Raw genomic sequence first — 16,744 nt, forward strand, 5'->3', positions numbered from 1 at the left:
AATATTTTTTTAGGAGTTCCCCGGCTGTCCAGTGGTTAAGACTTCGTGCTCTCACTGCTGAGGGGAGGGCCTGGGTTCAATCCGAGGTTGGGGAACTAAGATCCCACAAGCCACGTGGTACGGGAAAAAAACAAAAACAAAAACAAACTTTGAAATGTTATTCACAGTAATGGTATGGAAAGAACCTGCCTGTCTCTCACAGATGAATGGATAAACAAAATCTGATACATACACACACACACACACACACACAAATATACATATATAACATACACAATGGGATATTATTCAGCCTTAAAGTAAATCCTTACACTTGCAAGAACATGAATGAGCCTGGAGAACATTATGCTAAGTGAAATAAGCCTGATGGAGAAAAGACAAATGCTGCACGGTATCACTTATGTGAGGAATCTAAAAAAAAAGTTGGAATCATAGAAACACAGAGCAGAAATTGTTGCCTGCAGTTGGGCATGGGGGGAAATGGGAACACGCTGGTAAATGGATACAAATTTTCAGTTATAACATGAGGGATAAAATGAAGGAATAAGGTCTGAGGAGCTAATGTGTAACATGGGGACTAACTGATGATGCTGTATTCTGTAACTGAAAATTTCTGAGAGAGTAGAATTTGTGTCCTCACACACAAAAAGTAAATATATGACAGGTGATGGGTATGTGAATTAACTTGATTGTGAGAATCCTTTCACAATATATACGTATATCAAATAATCACATTTTATGTTTTAGATATATTACAGTTTTGTCAGTTATGCCTCAAAATAGCTGTAGAAAGAGGAAAACGATCAACAAAATTGACAAAACTAGTTAGATTGACTATTAAAAAAAAAGAGATAAGAACAAAATATGTAAAATCAGAAATGAAGAAAGGGACATTACTACCAATTTTGTAGAGATAAAAAGGCTTACAATAGAGTACTATTGACAGTTGTAGACCAACAAATTTGATAACTTAGATGAAATGAACACATTCCTAGAAACACACATCGTACCAAGAAATACAAAATCTGAACAGATCTAGAAGTTAAGATATGGAATCAGTTATCAAAAATCTCCCAACAACTGAACGCCCAGCACCAGGTATCTTCATGGTGAATTCTACCAACAACTTAAAGAAGAATTAACACCAATCCTTCTCAAGTTCTTCCAAACAATTTAAGAGGAGAGAATGTATCTTCACTCATTCTATGAGGTTAACATTACATCAATTACAAACCTAAAGACACTACAAGAAAAGTACACTACAGACCAATATCCCTTATGAATACTGATGCAAAAACCCTTTAAAATAATAAGAGACAGAACAGCCCATTATAAGGATTATACATCATGACCAAATGGGATTTATTCTTGCAAGGCAAGGTTGGTTCAACATATGAAAATCAATCAATGTAGTATAGCACATAAACAGATTGAAGGGACTAAACTCCATGTGATCATCTTAATTGATGCAGAAAAAACATTTGACAAAATTCAATGCCATATTATGATTAAAAAAAAAAAAAAAAAACTCAACAAACCAGGAATACAAGTTGATGACTTCAACATAACAAAGGTCACAGATAGAAAACCAACAGCTATTATATTCAGTGGTGAAATCTTTCTCCCTAAGATCAGGAACAAAGGAAGGATGCCTGTTGTCACCACTTCTATTCAGCAAAGTACTGGAATTCCTCGCCAAATACATAAGGCAAGATAAAAAATAAAACGCATCTAAATCGGAAAGGAAGAAATAAAATTATATTTGTTCAGAGACAACACACAAGCACCAAAAAAAATCTGTTAGAATTAATAAATGAATTTAGAAAATTTGCCAGATACAAAATCAACACTCAAAAATCAGTTGTTTCGCTATACACTAAGAATGAAAAGTTTGAAAAGGAAAGTTAAAAAAAAATACCATTTAAAATATCATGAAATATAGTAAAAGACGAGGAATAACTTAACCAGCGGGACAAAAGACATGTACATTGAAAACTAGAAAACGTTGCTGAAGGAAATTAATGAAGACACCAATAAATGTAAAGGCATCTTGTGTTCACAGATTGGAGGACTTAATGTTGTTAATATGTCAACACGACTTAAGGGGATGTACGGATTAAAAGCAATCTCTTTAAACATCACAGTGAGGTTTTTTCAGAAGTAGTAAAATTCACCCTAAAGTTCATATGGAATTTAAAAGGCCTGAATAGTCAAAATAATGTGGAAAAAGAACAAAATTTGAAGTTTCAAATTTCTTGATTTCGAAACCTACTACACAACCACAGTAATCAAAATAGTACTGGCATAAACACACATACAGGACGGAGAATAGGCCAGTGGAACAAAACAGCAACCCAGAAGTAAACCCGTATATACATCACCAAATGATTTTCAATAGGCGTGCCAAGACCACCCAATGGGGAAAGGATAGCGATTTCAACAAATGGTACTGGAAAAACAATATCCACATTCAAAAGAATGACGGTAGACCCTTACCTTACACCACATACAGAAATTAACTCAGTGAATGAATGACCTAAATGTGAGACCTAAAACTATAAAACTCTTAGAAGAAAGTTCTGGGAAGAAAACCATGACATGAAATTTGGCCAAGAGTTCTTGAATATGACACCAAAAGTGGAGGTAATAAAAGAAATAGATAAACTAGGTATTCAAAATTTAAAAATACTTCTTTCATCAAAAAATAAAACGAACCTGCTGAATGGGAGAAAATATTTGCAAATCCTATAGCTGATAAGGTTAATATCCAGTATGTATACACTTGTACACTGTTGGTGGGTATGGAAAATGGTGCACACAGAAAGGAAAACAGTATGGTGGTTCCTCAAAACATTAAAAATAGAATTACCATATGATCCCATAATTCGAGTTCCTATTAAATACTCAAAAAGAATTGAAATTATGAACTCAAAGAGTTATGTGTTCACCCATGTTCATAGCAGAATTATTCACTATAGGCAAAAGGTGAAAAAACTCAAGGGTCCATTGAGGGATGAAGGGATATACAAAATGTGACCTATACAAACAATAAATCAATATTCAGTCTTAAAAAGGAAGGGAATTCTGACACATGCTACAACATGGACCAACCTTCAGGCATTACGCTAAGTAAAATAAGCCAGTCACAAGAGGACAAATACTGTATGATCCCACTTATATGAAGTACATAGAGTAATCAAATTCACAGAGACAGAAAGTACAATGGTGGTTTCCAGGGGTGAGGGGGCAAGGGAAATGGAGAGTTGTTGTTTCATGAGTACAGACTATTATAGTTTTGCAAGATGAAAAGTTCTGTGGATGGATGATGGTAATGATAGCACAGCAGTGTAAATATATTTCATGCCTCTGGCCTGCACTCTTAAATTGTTAAGATGATAAATTTTATGTTATGTATATTTTACCAGAATTTTTTTAAATAGAGGAAAATTAAGACATTCATATAAAGAAACACTGACGAAGTTCATTACTAGTAGATCTGCTCAATAAGAACTGTTAAAGGAATCCTTCAGGCTGAAATGAAACGTAACTTGAAACCATATGAAGAATTAAAGAACAATGGTAAAGGTAACTACACTAAGTTTAAAAGGCCAACACATTTGCAGTTAGGGTTTGTAACACCTCTTTTCAAAATGTGATTTAAAAGACAAATATATAAAATAGTTATTATAAGGCTATTAATGGGCACACAATACATAAGGATGTCATTTGTGACAAGTGCAGTGTAAACGAGGATGTGGGATGTAAATAAGCAGAATTTTTGTTATTATTAAATAAAAATGTTATTACTTCAAATTTGTTTTTTCATAAAATTAAGATGTTTACTTTAACCCCTAGGATAAGCACTAAGAAAACTACCTCACAAGTATACAGAAAAGAAATAAGAAGAGAATCAAAATGGTAAACTGGGAAAAACATCAACCACAAAAGAATGCAATAATGAAGGAACTGAAGAACAAAAAGGATATAAGATATCTAGAAAATAAATAGTGTAGCAGTAGAAGTTCAAAGGGCTCAGTATAGGATCAACACAAAGAAGACTACACGCAATCACGTTATAATCAACTTGTTAAATGTGAAGTACAAAGAGAGAATATTGAAAGGAACAAGAGAAATGTGACTTGGCACATATGAGGGAACTCCCAGAAAACAATTTGTGAATTTCTCAGCAGAAACCTTACAGGCCAGGAGAGAGTTGGATGATATATTCAAAGTACTGAAAAAAAAAAAAAACCTGTGAGCAAAAATGACCATACCTAGCAAAATTATGCTTTAAAAATAAAGGAGAGATAAAGTCAACAAAATCAAAGTGAGTTCATCACTACTAGACCTGCCTTATAAGAAATGCTTAAGGGAGATCACTTTGAAATGAAAACATGTGAACAGAAATGCAAAAGCAAACAAAAGCATAAATTTCAATGGTAAACTCATACACACACACACAAATATAGCATAATAACACTGTAATGGTGCTGTATAAAGTACTTTAATCCTGAGATAAGTTAAAATTTGTTAACAATATAAAAAGAAGGAAACTGACTATAAGGACACAAAGTTTGGGTGGGAGTAAAAGAATAGATGTTTAGAACTACAAGATTTCTATGTAGCCTTCAGCTAACCACAAAGAAAAGGCCTACTATAAATAAACAAAAGATAAAGAGAAAAGGATCAAAGTAAATCACTACAAAAAAATAATCAAACAACAATGAAATAAAGCTACAGAGAAAGAGTGCAAAACAGACATAAGACAATTAACAAAACAGCAATAGTAAGTCCTTACTTAAACAGAATCCAAATGGGAGCCATTTGGGAATGTTGAGAGGCTTTATAGGAGCTAAATCTCTTCTTGAAGTTTTCTGTTAGAAACCTTGTGTTAAGTGGGCCTGAGGACTTTCTGTTAATATGCCAACATGTTGGGCTTCCCTGGTGGCGCAGTGGTTAAGAATCCGCCTGCCAGTGCAGGGGACACGGGTCCGAGCCCTGATCCAGGAAGATCCCACATGCCGGGGAGCAACAAAGCCCGTGCACCACAACTACTGAGCCTGCGCTCTAGAGCCCACGTGCCACAACTACTGAAGCCCGCATGCCTAGAGCCTGTGCTCTGCAGCAAGAGAAGCCACCACAATGAGAAGCCCGCGCACCACAACAAAGAGTAGCCCCCCGCTCACCGCAGCTAGAGAAAGCCCACACGCAGCAACGAAGACCCAACGCAGCCAAAAATAAATAAATAAAATTTATTTAAAAAAAAAATGCCAACATGTTAGGATAAACATGATCAGAAATGACCAAACCTTTTAAAGAGAAAACTTCAGAGAGATATGACTTGTCTAGAGGAGAAATAGTAGGTTGGAAAATGACAGCCCTTACCTTTGAATTGAGCTGAATGACCCAGTTCCTGTGTATAGCTTTTTGTTCCAAGAGTACTGTATTGTGAAAGGATTTGAGTAAGCAGAAGGCTTTGTTTGTGTAGTCTGTTTGCTGGGTCTGCCAAGTTGGTTAGAGGAACCATTGCTTAGATCTTTAATTAAAGGCCAAGCTTGAGTTTTCGAAAGAAGAGATTTCCAAGCTTGGCTCGCATTTAATTTAGGAGGCTTTGTTGGCCTATGCTGTGGGTCCATGGTGAAGAGTTGAGCACTGCACTTGCAGAATATTTGTTTTTGGAGATCTCTGATGAAGTTACATGTGAGCACTCTAGTTGCACAGTCTCAGAAGTTCTTTTTCCCATGTATTAACAGTTCTGGGTCATTACTCTCTGAAGAATTAAAAACAATTATCTTTGGTTTTAAAAATAGTTTATTTCTGTCAGAATTGTATCATGACACATCACTTTTCAACTTGGAGCAGTTTTAAGTGACTTTGTTTCTTCTAAGGTTGAACTTAACTGACCTGATTTGGCCATGACTTTGCAGAGTGAATATTAATTATCTTAGTTAAAATGCTTATTCACTGTGTTTTGAAGCATCTTCTAAGAAAGAAGTTTACAGATATGAGTTACCTAGAAACCTAGCAAAGCTCTTTTTTACTTGGTTTCTCCTTAGTTTAGAGCTGTGAATGTTATTATGAGCCTTTTAATTTTTACTGTGAATTTTTGTTTTCCAAGAAATGTGTTTCTTTTAGAGTGAGAAGTTGGGTTGTTTTCTTTATGACTCTTGCAGATATTAACTGTAGTAATTGTTTGGTTTTTATTGTGAATTTTATGCCCTTGTTCTTTTAGAAGATCACTTTATAGTAAAATAGAGTTTTATGGTCACAAGCATCTCATTATTTTGGTATGCCAAAATTTGGTACACAACAGGGCGGGATTAATCATTAATGCCTTGTATTTTCTGATTAAAGCAGGGCAGGGAATCTCTTGCCAGTAGGTTGAAAGTTGAGTCTTCATTTCAAGGGAAAAATGGCTTTTTCTTATCAATAAACGTCAATTTTTTACAGAAAAAAAAAACCAAAACTTCAAGTTTCAGAGAACTTACAGCCACTAACGATCTGCAAAACAAACAAACAAACAAACAACCCCACACCCTAGCAACTCTCAACCTTGGATCAAACTACAATATGTTGGAAGAGGTATTACTGAAAAGAGCTTGAAAGGGCAGCCTAAAAGGCAGAGGGTACAGAACATGGGCCATGTCCCTGTAAAGGGGACATGGTTCATAATATTGTGAATCAAGCGGCTGGTTCACAATACTGGTTATGATGTTCAAAACTGTCAATCAAAGAGAGGTGCATTATTATATATTTGCTTGTTGCTATTGCTTTTCTGATTAGAAGATACAGAGTCACTTTAGGTAACTTCCATTTAATTTAATATTTATCTTCATTTTATATCTGGGGCACATTTTCTACATTAAAATATAATCATAAAAAAAGTATATATATATATATATATATATATATATATATATATATAAAATCATGCTGACTCCCCCCACCCCCTACACCCTCAGAGAAAAAAAGTGAAGAACTTTACACAACTTGAAAGAAAGATGGAATGCACAGAGAAGTTGTTATTGCACCCAAGTAACAAAGAACACAGAGAGACCAAACAGTAGACATGTCAGAAGTGCATAGAAGACAGCTCAGGGCTCGCAGCAGGAAGGAGGAGGAATTAAAACACTAAAGCTTTTAAATGCTATCACTTGTGCCACAAGATTACCCTGAAAAGGCAGATAGGTCAGAAAGCAGGACCAAACAGGGGATTTTCCAAAGGCTGCTATCTAACAGAGTTTAAAATATCCATAGATTATATATATATAAAAAAGATTCCATACATAGACGAGCTTTCTCTTCCCCACCTTGCCTTTAGCATCCGGTCAACACTTTAGAAACTTAAAACCACTGTTAGCATGTCCGAATGTAGAACCGATATAGGTTTTTTCTTTCTTAAAAAATTGTATCCCAACTCTTTCCAACCAAGAATTCTATTAATTATTTTCATTATGATTCCTCTGCATGGAAACCCAGTAAGGGATCATCAAGACAGGGCATCTCACTACTATCAGATCAATGCCAGTTGGGCAAAAGCTGCATGATTCTGTGTTACTCAGAGGGAGGGAGAACGGTAAGACACAGGAGTTGAAACTTATCCGCACCAAAGACGAAAAGGAAACTCCTTTTCTAATCTATTCATTAAACAGGAAACAGCAGGTGGACAGGAAAAGCCGTCTGCCTAGAGCAGACCCAGAGGCACACCGAAATCTAAAAACAAGCGCTCAGGAAAGAGTCTCGGCTCGGAGAGGAAGCGTCTTTCAGACCCTATCTTGTCCCTAGTTTGGAGATCAAAGCATTGTAACTTCAGATAGTGATACTCTGGAGGGGGTGGACAGGGAAGGTCTGAGAGACCCAAATAATGAGGACACTAGGCAGCTAACTACACCACTACGTACAAATACACACATCAGTACGAAAAGTTCACCTCCAACCCTCAGCTACTTTAAACAAAGCACTGCAGTTCCAGGTTTTCTGAACAGGGGATATTTTAAAGTCTGTTAGCAGTTTAAAACATTGCAACACTGGCACAATATGTTACCTATTCTTTGTTTTTAATTACAGGGTAACACAGTAAACTCCAACACAAAGGTGGGGATGGGTGAGTGCAAAAGGAATAAAGAAAACAGAACCAGTATTTCACAAGAGCATCGAGCCAGTGATGAAGTAGCAGCTAATGCTTTGCAGAGTCTCGAGGGTAGAATTCGCTCAAGGTGCTCTGAGGGATTCTCTTCAGCATTTCTTTGGGGAAGATTCGGAGCAGTTGCCAGCCAATGTCCAAAGTCTCATAGGCAGTGGGGTTTTCGTAAGGACCTTACAGAAAATTGAGATTAGATGAATAAAGGCCAAGTACTTCCAACTTACCAGCGTTATTCAAAATTTATTGTTGTGGGTCTAGCACTGTGAGCATGAAGTATAAAAAAGAGACACAAAGCAGTCAGGTCTCTCAGGACTGGATGTGACCAAATGTGGAAATGAGGATCTAGACAGTAAGTACCCCTGGGAATCAGAGAAAAGCGAGAAAGCCCGCAGGCGAGACGTTGGGCACGTGCGTGCGTGCGTGCGTGTGTGTGTTTAACAACGGGTGGGATCTAAAAACACTCCACGGAATAATGGAAACTAGACCCAGAGTTTTGTCCAGAGAGTAGTGAGAAAAGCAGTTTCCCAGCAACACAGGCTGACCTGAAGGAGGCTAGTACAGATACTTAGAAGGCCTTAAATGCCAATTAAGCACCTGAATAGGTCCACGTGAAAGTTTTCAAACTTGCTATTGCTATTATTATTTTTAATAGCAGCATCATTCTTATCCTGCAAATAAATCTCATTTTTTAACTAAGGAGTTAGAGTGGCTAGAGTTCTGCATTCTTTTCTCTACCAGAATAATTTTTATTGTTTTATATATTATTATTATATGTGACCTGGAGGGAGTCACTCACTCTTTGAGACCTTGTTACAGGGAAGAACCAAATCTGACTACACGGTGGATCTGTTTCTTTTACTTTAACCTTTGCCTTCCGCTGCTTTTGTTCACTAAAAGGATACTGTCTGTACATAATGGCCTGCCTGGGGGAATCCTGTTCCTCTGTCTGAATGTTAAACCAAAGTGCCTTTGTTCAGGGAAACATACGGACTCTGTCCACCTGTGGATGGCTGCAATTAAAAAGAAATTAACACATCCCCTCCCTGAGGCTGGCCATTCCAGGGGATATTCGCAAAACTTATGGCCCTTTTACTTTACGTCCTCGTCTCCTCCCCATCTCTGTGCTATAAAAGAAACTGGCATCCAAACCCCGATAAGATGGTTATTTTGAGACTTTAGTCTGCCGTCTTCTCGGTCTGCTGGCTTTCCGAATAAAGTCGTATTCTTTCCCTCAATGCGTCATCTCTGATTTATTGGCCTGTCGTGGGGCAAGCACAGCGAGCTTGGACTCGGTAACAACCTTAGTTTATCCGGATGCGGGTGCTTTGTACCAGGTGAACTCTAAAGTTTTCCCTTCTGTAGATAAGTTTACCTCAACACGTTCCAGAAGGGAAAAGAATAATCTCTCCTTCTGCTTGATTAAAGTAAGCAAACATCTACCTAAAGTGCACTTAAAATATTTGCTTTCCAGACATTTAGGTAATATATTCCGCCATGAAAATCTCAAGTTGTGGTCAATGTGTTGGAAAAAGTATGCACTTAATCAGTATTTCCAGTTTGGGTTTATGGCCTCTTGGTGGAAACAAGTCAGGAGAGTCAAAAGCAGAAAGAGATAACCATCTCCGTGTGTCCCACCACCTTCTCCTACAGCAAGAGGGAACCCACCTGCCCCATGGCTGAGCACAACTACACCACACAGGAACTCACAGCGCCTGGCCCTGAAATAATCCGAACCCCAGGGCCAATGCAGATCTGTGAAACTGGGTCCTAAATGCTGCTTTTAATTGACATGCTTTTGTTATCTGTATTGTTTAGACAGCTGCAACGTAAGCATGATAGAAATATTATTGAAATCAAGTATTTTTCAAACACATTGCTAAAGTTATAGGCTTTTACTTTTTTTTTTTCCCTCCTGCTTGAAATATTATTAATCTAGGATGGAACACAGCTCACCCTTCCTGTGCAGCAAAAGTACAGCTCAAGTTTCTCAATACTCTTTCTTTCCCAATCTTTCTAAATGATCAGGAAGAAAACATTTTAGAAGACATCTGGGAACATATCTTTTGCTGGCAAAGATGTTGAAAAGAAAGAAAAAGTCAGAAAAAAATTACTTCCAGTGACATCAAGACCGTAGTTTGAAATTGTTACCGACCAGGGTTCTTGGCGTCCTTAAACAATAAAAATTGATCAAAGGCCAGACAAGAAATTCAGGCAAGGCTTTATTGGGGCCCCTGCTGCAGCAGGGGGGAGCGAGAACAAACAACAGGTTCCTTTGCTTGCGTGCTCCCTAAGCGGGGGCGAGCTTGCTGCTTATATGGCAGTGGTCCCCAAACCTTTTTGGCACCAGGGACCGGTTTCATGGAAGACCATTTTTCCACGGACCGGCAGGGGGTGGGGTGGGGGGATGTTTCAGGCAGTAATGTGAGCGATGGGGAGCAGGAGATGAAGCTTTACTCGCTCCCCTGCCACTCACCTCCTGCTGTGCAGCCTGATTCCTACCAGGCTGTGGCCTGGGGGTTGGGGACCCCTGTTACATGGCGTGAGGGCAGGGGTGTGTCCAGGGGTCGGGCCAGAAGGGTGGCTTAGGTGGTTTGCCCACCGCTTAGGTGGTGTTGTGTGCAGGGGGCACGTGCAGTACCCTGCTTTTGCTCTGGGATCTTCAAAAGTGGCAGTTGGGTTTTTTGGTCTCTTTGTATCTTTTGTCCAGAATTTGCCCCAACTGGGCATGCACGTCGTTATTTTTAGTCCCATACAGTTTCTTTGTTATTTTGTTGCTCGACGAGAGGGTGTTGAGGTGCAAGCACTGCAACACTGCAGCAAAGGGCCCCAGGTCCCAGCAAAGGGTCCCAGGTCCCAGCCTGTCTCAAAATCAATATATGGCTGTTGAAAACAATACTAGAACACTGCAAATAAAAGTATGTTATTTGATACATGGCACAAATTTAGTTCTGACAAATGAATTGGCTTCTAAACTTCAAGAGTAACACAAAAGAAGAAAATGAAGTATGCTTAGTGTTATTAAGGAATGCCTCAAAGGAGTGCTGGGTAGTGGGCATATTCTATTAGCAGCTTCAAGGAATTAAATAAATTAATGAAATTAAAGGAATTAAAGTATTTAACTGTGAGTCTAGACTGTTTTAGGACTACTGGGAGAATAGCACTAACCCAGTGACCTCCTGTATATGTTGAAAATAGTAATATGCAAATTGGGTCATTTGTACAAAATTTAGGAAGATTTCTCATTAAGAAGTTCCATTGACTTAAAGTGATACCAATATGTGTTTAGTTCAACATTAAACTACTTCAAATGGTAGGGAATTCCTGTAACCTACTGTTATGTTGAAACCCTAACCCCCAGTACCTCAGAATGTGACTGTATTTGGAGAAAGGGTCTTTAAAGAGGTGATTAAGGTAAAAGGAGGCCATTAGGGTGGGTCCTAATCCAATCTGACTGGTGTCCTTACTAGAAGAGGAAATCTGGACACAGAGAAGCACCAGGGAAGTGTGCACACGGAGGAAAGACCATGTGAGGACACAGCAAGAAGACAGTCATCTGTCAGCCAGGGAGAGAGGCCTCAGAAGAAACCAACCCTGCCAACACCTCGATCTGGGACTTCCAGCTACCAGAACTGTGAGAAAAGAAATTTCTGTTGTTTAACCGTCTGAATGTGGCATTTTGTTACTGCAGCCCGAGGAAAATAATACTCTTAGCTTCTGGATTGGCCTGTGGTGGCCTTGCTGAGTGACTTGGATCGGTGAGTCCCTTCCGGCTCAGCCACAATCCGTTATACTCATGACCCTCAGGGTCTCACAAGGTTTGTATGCTAGGTGGGTGCCATGTTCGCTACCACTCTCTAAGTCTGCCTTATTTCCAAAGTACTTTAAGTTTCTCCTCAGACCATCACTGACCAGTCTAGTTCTGGCAAGCAGAAGGCACTCGGTGGCATTGTTGAAATTCAGGAAGTTTTCAAGTTTAATTGTGTCTGCCAGTTGAATTCCCGGAAGAGTTTGTGTCTGAGAAGGACCACGATGGTACCTCCTAGCTAACTCAGACCATCCTTAACCACATTCCACACCGTCCGTGCCTAACAGACACTTGTTCACTGACTCAATTTTCAGGGCCAGTTGGTCATTTCTAGGCCTTTCCATTCTTTCTAGCGCAGGCTCCTTGTTCTCTCCCATAGAGAGGGCCAGTCCAGAGGTGTCCTCTATGAGCCATCGCTCTTAAGGACTCAGGGAAATCACCCTGAGTCCTTATTTTTGAAATGTGGCATCACTTATTTTTGAAATGTGACAGATTAAGTGCCTTACTAGGGAATGACCATTTCTTAGGTAATGAATGAAGGGCCTTGGTCGTGCCCTCCTCAGGAGCAGAGCCTCCAGAGCTTCAGAAGGACTTGGTGTGTTCTGTCCACCTTAGCGCAGGACCATGCTGGTATTTTCATGTAAGAAACTAAGGGTGTTAAATCAGATCATCTTATTAAAATAATAGAATATAAGATTGAAGGTAAGAAAGACTGAAGGAAAGGAGGAAAAAAAATCAGAACCAAAAGAGATAACAGTGATAACATCGCAGGCCTGAGTCACCATCCTGAGAAAGGCTTGCTGGTGTCTAGGCACCTGAATTTTGGGAGGGCTTTCACCACTCCCAGAATTGATAAGAGTGGCTCACTGCTGCCTAAGATGTTTATGCAAACAATGTGGTTGGTGCTGAACACTTGCTTTCCTTCTGGAATCTGGGATTTTGATATGTACCAGGGAGAGGGTGCCTACATGACCATCCCCCATAAAAGCCTGGGCTCCTAGGCTGAGGCTAAACTTCCCTGGTTGGCAACATTTCACACATGTTGTCCTCATCGCTGGAGGACTTAAGCGTGTCCTGTGTGGTTCCACTGGCAGAGGACTCGAGGGAACTTGCCTCTGGTTTCCTCCAGACTTTGGTCCACTTGCCTTTTCCTTTGTTGACTGTACTTTGTGTCCTTCTGCTGTAAGAAATCACAGCTGTGAATATAACCCTAGGCTGATTCCTATGAGTCCTTCCAGTGAATCATGGAGCCTGGGAGTGGCGTGGGGGACCCCAATACAGGAGTGATCACGGAGAACTGCCAGAGGCAAAGAACCCAGAGTGGAATGCAGCCTGGAGACATTCCCTATAGGACACAAGTCACCTCCATGAGAACTGCACAGAACAAGCTCTTAACATAGCGTCCTCCTTTCCACCTGTCACAGATGGGCCTTTCATAATAACAGGAGATCTGTTCTGCATTTCCACACTTTCAAGTAACAATCACAGGTCACAGGAAGACGCGTGACACAACATACTTATATATTCCAAGCGCTTTATCTAGTAACAGGGCAACTCTACGAGGCTTTCTCAAGATTTGGCTCTTTCGGTGATTTCATTGCTTCTGAGAATGAGATGATTATCTTGCGCTCAATAAAACATACAAACAAATAAATGTGTTAATGTCTGTACTAACTGTTAGATTTGGGTAGACTAGTATAGGCTATGTGTGGTAGGATTAATTCTTAGATTTGCCAAAGTCCAAAAGAAGAGAACCAGGTAAGCATCAAACTTCACACTTGTCATCACAAGAAAAAGAATGTGTAACAATGTGAAGTGATGTTTGTTAACTAAGCTTATTGTGGTAATCATTTCACAATATATACATACATCAGATCATTCTGTTGTACACTTTAAACTTACACAGTGTCATGTGTCAATTACGTCTCAATAAAACTGGAAAATAAATTTCACGCTAATGGTAGACATCTTGAACAAAAATTCCATTTTTAAATAATTTGTGAGGAAGAGTGAAAGCCACTGAACAACTAAACCCTTCTGAGACATTCCGTATGGATTTTTAACCTCTTTCAAGAGGCTAACTGTCCATTTTAATATTAGGGAAAAGTAGACAATCCTGCAACAGTGGAATGAAAAATTCCTCCATTCAAAATTTTCTTCTCAAATCAGAATATTTAGATTTATCCTACACTGTGTTTGTAAGGGAAACATACTTACTACCACAAGATTTTGCTCTCATTTATGCAAAAAATAGTAGCTCTCTTACAGTGTTTGTCACAATTTCGATTTCAGAGGAAGTGTTAACTTACATAGGATTTAGCCAAATATGTTTAAAAATATGTCAAGATTGGGACTTCCCCGGTGGTCCAGTGATTAAGACTTTGCCTTCCAATGAAGGGGGTGCAGGTTTGATCCCTGGTCAGGGAGCTAAGATCCCACATGCCTCAGGGCCAGAAAAGCAAAACATAAAACAGAAGCAATATTGTAACAAGTTCAATAAAGACTTTAAAAATGGTCCATATGAAAAAGCTCTTTAAAAAAAATATGTCAAGATCAAACAGCTGTTTTTAAACTAATTGTGTATTTAAAGCTCTTTTGGTAGTTTTAGTGACAAAATAGAGATGCTTTTTAAATTTGAGTTAGCAATACTGTTAAACCAAAATGATTAAGGTCATACGGTTCACACTGTAATTTCAAAATTAACTCTTACACAAGAGAAGTTAATCTTAGAATAGGACAAAGAAATATATATTTGAAAACTAAGTTTAAGTAAATGTCAAATAAGTCCTTTGCAACATATAATTGCCATTTCATAAGAAAAGTAAAAGGCTGTGTGTTAGTCAGAGCAGAGGTAAGACAATTCTCCATGGGCTTCTCACATTTCTGCACATCTTACAAACAGAAGCACCGACAGCCCTTTATGCTCAGCTATCTTTCCAAGGATGTTTATATAGAAAACAGCCTTGTAAGATAATGTCTTCTTCCAGAGGTAAGGGCAAGCATGCTTACCTCCCAAAAGATTCTGATTCCCTGAACTCTTGTATTATAACCCACTGTGTGTGCAGGCATCCATCTGGGCCTAGCCACACAGCCCCTGTGTGACTCAGGGTCAAGGAGAACCAAGGCAAATATTCGGATGCCCATGCTGGCTGCAGTGGTTTATGAGTAACCAAGTAAGTAATAGAGTCCTTTGTTTCTGACCCATAAGTCTTCTGTCTTCTACCTGCATCCATGGAAAACGGCAGCTTAACTTGTTGCAAATAGGGCAAAATCTCAGATACTCCAAAGTTCTGGATGGAAAGATTAAAGTTCATCTCTCAGAAGACTTACTATAGAATGCATATGAAAAGGTCTATGACTAAATAATCTATTTATTTCAGGTCACTATGCAAACATTTATATATTTTAACATATTGATCTGCTCAATATGTTAAAATATATATGTATGTTTGTGCTCTTTTGTTTTTTATTGATGCATGATTAGAAATTCTTCTTTGTTTCCTTTTTAAAAATGGTATGTATTGCATTGTTTTTTGATAGAAAATAACAATGAAAAAAAATGTAGTCTGTGGTCTCACTAGTCAGAAAATCCCTGGTGACCTAAAAAATAAATAATAGACATAGGCACACTTGGCTAGAAAATTCAAATAGTACAGAAAAGCTTAAGGAACACAGAAGCCACTCTTTCCAACCCAGCACCAACTTAACCATTTTTATGGTTTATTAAAATTGTCTGGGCTTCCCTGGTGGCGCAGTGGTGGAGAGTCTGCCTGCCGATGCAGGGGACACGGGTTCCAGCCCTGGTCTGGGAAGATCCCACATGCCGCGGAGCAACTAGGCCCGTGAGCCACAACTACTGAGCCTGCGCGTCTGGAGCCTGTGCTCCGCAACAAGAGAGGCCGCGATGGTGAGAGGCCCGCGCACCGCGATGAAGAGTGGCCCCGGCTCGCCGCAACTGGAGAAAGCCCTCGCACGGAAACGAAGACCCAACACAGCCAAAAATAAATAAATAAATAATTAATTAATTAAAAATGAATATCTGCTTAAAAAAAATTGTCTTTTACTTCTGCATTTACTGCTTCCCATAAATCCTTTCTTTTCAGATTTTCTGGTAGGAAACTCCACAATCTAAGACAGGGAAGGCATCAGGTTCCTGGTTTAGGCACGGTGGCCACCATCCCTCTGCCATGAGATCCTTCTCATCATTAACAATGTTCTAGGGAAGCTGCAGCTTAGGTTCCAGGCACTGGGGGAAACGTAAGCAAATACTTCCTCCTTCCTCTTCCCAACAGGGAAGTGTGCTGGGCCCACAAGACTCCAGTCCCTGTCACCTGGGGACACCCTCCCCTTTTCTCTTCCAAAAGGGAAAGAGAAAAAGATCTACCATGGCCATAGTTAATCTTCTGAAGAGCAGATCAGGAGCTTATTTTTGCTTTAACTATGTAGAAGCAGGATCAGCTGAAGTCACTATTGTGAACTGATTACCATTCATTTTTAATTAAAATGTGACATAATAAAAAGCATGCATCTCGTTAACTATATGTCACATTTGCTCAGCTCTAAATTTTGCTACACCATATTCTATTCATGTAATTTCAGTCTTTGAGTTTGTTTCTGCAGTAAAATTTACACCTACATAAAATTTAACAGAATTGAAGAAACATGTTATGTGTACAGCCAGGTCTTTATCATTTCAAAATGTTTATATCCATACTTCAGTATGCTTTGATGATCTTATTTTTAACCTCAGAGTACAGGTTGGACTCTTTAGATATGCAGATTAATCTATGATCTTG

General features: G+C 39.0%; 1 long non-coding RNA gene across 6 annotated transcripts in view; it reads right to left on the reverse strand.

Moving 5' to 3' along the window:
- Positions 1–16,744, reverse strand: part of LOC309661883 — a 142,296-nt gene that overhangs the window by 13,021 nt on the left and 112,531 nt on the right. The gene's annotated exons all lie outside the window — the stretch shown is intronic.

Source organism: Balaenoptera physalus (assembly GCF_965194825.1).
Source record: "Balaenoptera physalus genome assembly, chromosome: 5".
Classification (NCBI taxonomy): domain Eukaryota; kingdom Metazoa; phylum Chordata; class Mammalia; order Artiodactyla; family Balaenopteridae; genus Balaenoptera; species Balaenoptera physalus.